General features: G+C 36.9%; 1 long non-coding RNA gene across 1 annotated transcript; it reads right to left on the reverse strand.

Annotated features, from left to right (window-relative positions):
* Window positions 1–718: 718 nt before the first annotated feature.
* LOC140177123 (uncharacterized) lies at window positions 719–3,694 on the reverse strand. The gene is made up of 3 exons (XR_011868891.1): window positions 3,528–3,694; window positions 3,152–3,289; window positions 719–1,012 (listed from the first exon to the last, which is right to left on the reverse strand). It is a non-coding gene; the product is annotated as an uncharacterized lncRNA (long non-coding RNA).
* Window positions 3,695–5,453: the final 1,759 nt, after the last annotated feature.

A 5,453-nucleotide genomic window follows, 5' to 3' on the forward strand; every position in this document is an offset into this window, starting at 1 on the left:
TAAGGCTAACTGGTGTATGTAGGTTTTGTTGCTGTGTGCGTGGTTTCTCTCTTCACTGTTAGAGAACTGATTTGGATTGTGATTTTTATTTTTTATCTCCAATTCTCCTTCCTACCTGTTCTGCTCTCAACCAAGGCCCCCACATCTCCTCCCTTACTTCTCCTTTCTCCGAGTCTTCTAAATTCTGTCAGCACGCTCGTATTTTATGCCCTACAAAACCACAATAATGACAGTAATTGCCAATTCTTTCATATTTCAGCTGCACTTCAATTACTTTGTGATTGCTGCCTGAGATCCTCATAATTCTTCTAATAGTTTTTGTAATATCCAATTCCACTTTAACTTTTAGAAGCCGTTCCTTCCTTCCCTCAATTTGAAATAGGTCTGATTCCATAACTTTACCCATTGCCTCCTCCACTCTCCTTCCTAGACTCCTTGTTTTGCATTGCTCTGGCAATCCCCAAAGTTGAATCCATATAGGGTGTAACACCCTACTATACTTAATCTTATGCTTAAGTCATAAGACTGAGTACGACCTCTAAAAATAGTAATATATATATAATAATAGAGAAAAGATACTTAACTAGGAGCCTTGAAAAATGGGTAAAATAAAAATCGCAAAACAAAAAGCGCAACGCTCAGGAAAGGATTACTTGCGTGCTAAGAAACCTAATAGGAACATGATAAAGTTAAGCAAAAGAATAAAGGAAAGCCAAGGAAACAGCATAACTAGCCCCTGACTTAGCCTGCGAAGCTAAGGCTGGCCAAAGGATATATATATATATATATATATATACATATGAACATACATAGGTATTCCCAAAATATACCAAAATACCAAAATAAACTCCTATCTCTCCCTCAACCTCTAAGAGGAGCAGCATACACAAGTTACTTGGAGAGTAAGCTAAACAAATATATACATATATACAACCAAAAAACCAAAATACACCCAAGGACTACTTCGCTTCCCAAGATCCAGACGTCTAGCGAGGAGCCTCTCGACCTGCATCTGAAAAACAACAATACAATATGGAATGAGAACCAGAGGTTCTCAGCATGGTAAAAGTGCCACGCGCATAAGAAATACGGTCCTGAGAATGCCATAGGCAATCCTAGAACTCCGTTATTTAATTATCCAACTTAAGTACTAAACAGAAGCCATAAACAGGGGTAGGTATTCTAAATCTGCCTAACTTACTCAAGTTCAAGCTTAACCTAACACCAAACCATTTCCTCCGTTTCCTCCATCCTTTCATCATTCAGAATGCAACAGAAACAAGCAACCAAACAAGTTCACGCACAAGTAATGATCAAATAGTACAAATAGCAAGTATAACAAATAGCGGGTAATATATATCAATTAGGCATACCCAGAAAATGCATAGCAATCAATACAAACAAATGCATATGATGCATGCCTGTCCTATGGCTGATGGGGCCCATCTGTCGGTTATCCAGCCAACCCGACAAGTCCGAAAACCTTAGACTGTCCCCCGTCGCGCATCCCCAAGAGTCTATGCATAGAGTTCACATTAATATTTCATAAAATCACTCAATGGGGGCTATCCATACCCAGGAATTTATACGTGCCCGGTCACCCTTACGACGTAGGGTCAACAGAGTATCGAGATTCAACCTGGAACACGTGATGGCGAGCCACGGCTCTTACCCAGGAAACTCGTATCTCAGATAGCATTATTCATAAGCCATTTCATAGTCATAATCATTATTTAATCATTCATCAAGCCATGGCATATTAACTTCTTTTATTAACAACCTCCCTTTCACATTTTTCATCGTCATTCTCGTATAATTCATCTTGATTACCCTTTCCGGGTCCTGACCAAACTTTTTATCAAACTCTTCTCATCCTTCTTAATATCGAATACTCTTAAAATCAACCCAACTCTAATATTAAATCAATCACATCACACGAGGATTGAACTTTAACTTCTCGAACTCATGACTATCACTAAGACATCCTCGACACTCTATTTTCTTTTCTGTTTCTAATATAGCAAATGAACTCAGAATTGCACAAACTTTATGTCTAGGCGTTCATATTGAAATAAGCTTTCTAACAAACAAATATCATAATTTTCTGATTTTTCTAGCCTCAAGAATAAAGGAAAAACCGTGACTGCTCTGCAGTGCATAAAACCAGAAAAACAGCAGCAGCATGTGATATTCAAAATTCAATATAAAATCCAAGTTAAATCCAATGACTTTAAAAATTAATGTAATTAAACTTTACTCATCCAGATTTCTTTCTCAATTAGTTCTGAGTTAATACCATTTTTAATAAAAAAGTTATATTACCTGGAAGTTAAGTAAAAATGAGACAAAATCTGTTTTAAAAACCAACAAGCTTAGTACCTTTCAATTGGAATAACTTTTATTACAAAACTCCAATTAAGCTAAATTTTGATTTGAGAACCCCTAGCTCATCCAGAAACAAGTGTGTCTTAGTTGTAACCCAATTTCTATTTAATTCTAAGAGTTACAAGCATTGGAAGTTGATGCATAGCTTGCTGAAATCTGTTTCTTTTCAGTTTTGACCACCAATATTCAAAAATTCACAGCTCCCAATCCTCAACTCTTAAAATTCTGAAATTTTAGAGAAATAAAGCAAGTTAATCAAATTTTATAAGAAAATTAGTTTCACTCCAAAACTCAACTCGTAGAAATCACAGAAAGACAAACAAGTTGCTGCCCTGTTTGATCTTTTCTGCTGCTGGACAGATTTAACAACCTAATTTTAAAAATTTGCCATAAATTGTATATTTAACAAAAAGGTCCCAAATTTTCCAGTTTAGTTTCTTATATTCCCAAGTTTAGCCCAAACTTGGTCTCATGCAATTCCGATCATTACATAATTAGTTATAGCATATACAATACCACCACAACACAACTCTACATCCTTATTAACAACCACCAATTCTAATCCATCATAAATAAATATAAGAGCACACCATTAATAACTTTCACACCTCATAATTCTAATATATAAATTCACTAACAAATCTATTCTAACAACATTACAAGGCTAATCATTAAATACAACAAACAATCTAACTTATTCTATGGTTCCTCTAACCTAAGTTTTCACAACACCGTAAATATTAAACGTGCGAAACTTAAACCATACCTTGGCCGATCACTTAATTCACCCAAGGCAGCCTCACAACTCAAAATTACAGCCCCTCCAAGCTCAATCAAACAGCCCCAAACCAAGCTTGATCACCAACAAGCTTCCAACAAGCATCAACATTCACATACACACTACCTAAACCACAATTAACACATCCAAACATAACAACTCAATACCCAAATTCCTAAATTCAGAAATTTCATTAGGGTTTAAGATCTCTTTTTACCCACTGATCCTTGGGCAATACCCACAAAAAATCAAGTCTAGTGGACCCCTAAAACATGAAAATCATCAAGGAATTGAGTTTCTTAAACCTTAAACCCGAAATTCATATACCAGCAGAAATGGAGCTAGGAAAAAGCGATTCACTTACTGTTTTATTTAAATAGAATTGAAGAACTCAATGAGCCCGACGCGTGGCCGCAAACGGCTCGTCAATCGGAGCTCCGGATCAAAAGTTATCAAAGAAAGAAGATCAAGCTAGGTTTTGGAATTCATTCTCTTCTTCTCCATGCATTTATGCTACTTCTGTTGTGTTCTAAGGCAGAAAATAAGCTTTAGCTCATTTATATACTGGGCTGGTTGGGCCCACGGGCCTGGTTTGGGCCCGGTTCAACCGGCTCGGCCCATTCGGCTCAATTTTGGGCCAAATTTTTCGAAAGTGATATCAAAATTCTCGTTTTGCCGAGCTCTATTCTATTTTGATATTAGTTTTGCATATTTAATTTTCCTATTGAAAATTTGATTTATTGACTAATTATATACCGATTTTAGCGGGGTTTACATCCTACCCACCTAATTAGGAATTTTGTCCTCAAAATTCAGAGTGCGTTACCTGAATAGAGGTGTGGGTAGTCCTTCCGCATCTCTGTCTCAAGCTCCTAGGTATATTCTTCAATACTAGCCCAACACCAAGCTACTTTCACTAAGAAAGTCTCTTTCCCGTGTAAACGCTTAATGCTGGTATCATCAATTCTAACGAGAGTTATTGGAAATGTCAGATCTTCTCTCACTTGAATTAATTCCGGCTTTAGGACATGACTAGGATCAAAATTGTATTTATGAAGCTGCGATACATGAAACACGTCATGCAGGTTCGAACAATATGGTAGTAAAGCGATCCTATACGCCACTGGTCCGATGTGATAGGGATTTAGCTTTTTAGTTTTTTTTTTTTTTTGATTGATCATCCGATTCTAGTTCATTGAAGTGATCTTCAGAAATAGGTATCCCCTTTCTTCCAACTTGAGAAGTCTTCTTCTTAGATCCACCTAACTTTTTTGTCGGCTTTCATAGTGAGAATTCTAACTTAGATTTGCGTAACTCTTCCTCTGTTGTTTCGGCTGTCAAATTCAGGAACTAAGACGTTTGATATTCCAGTTTTTGGTTAATTCAAAGGTGTTTAGCATACTGTGAAGTCTCACCTTCTCCCTGATGTATAGTCTCTTTGATATCCCCAATAAGTGGTTTACTCCGATGGGCAAAACGGGCCTGGTCGCTTGATCCACAGTTCCCTAACAGTATCACCTTTTGTCCTAGTCTTCGGTAACCTATTATGAAATCAATGGCTATTCCCTTTTATCTTTAATGTAGAACCTTCGATGGTTGTGGCATTTCGAACAGTTTCTGGTGGTCTTTCATTTTTTTCTCATACGTCAAACTTGTAATCACATAGATTTCCACCTCGTTCTTCATTTCTGTCTGCTCAAAATATCTTCTTTGATTCGTGGTAGGTTTTAGAAATCTCAAGGTAACTTCAAAAATTTTCTCCTGTAAGCTTCAAACAACAGTTTCTTATTTCAACTTCCGACCTCAACACATAACCCTCTCTTGGTGTCTTCTGGATTCAACCGGTTTCAGTACTCTTAGTAGCCCCTTATCACCGTTATTGCACTCCTTAAGTCTTTGACTTTATAATCTCTATTTCGACATTAAACATATAAATCTTTTCTTAGTTCCCTTTCGTTTGCCAGACTTCGACATCCTCGGTAGGTCTTTATCGTCCCCTCACGCTTCCTGTATTTCGTCTTTGCTATGTTTTAAAACCGCAATAGATTTAGTTTGACTCCTTTATCTATACCCTTAATATCCAATTTAAAGTTCCAACTTATCTAGCCTTCCATTCTCCGAAATTTATATCCAAGCATTTCCCCAAAAATTTCTTACTCAGGGCATCTGTTACCACTTCACGATGTTGTATTTACACGTATCCTAAACCCCTCTGGTAATGTATCGCACTAATTCCGAGTTGTTAAATAAGTTCGGGTATTCTAATTACTGGATTTGGGGTTAATCCTTC

This window comes from Arachis hypogaea, chromosome 12 (assembly GCF_003086295.3).
Source record: "Arachis hypogaea cultivar Tifrunner chromosome 12, arahy.Tifrunner.gnm2.J5K5, whole genome shotgun sequence".
Lineage (NCBI taxonomy): Eukaryota > Viridiplantae > Streptophyta > Magnoliopsida > Fabales > Fabaceae > Arachis > Arachis hypogaea.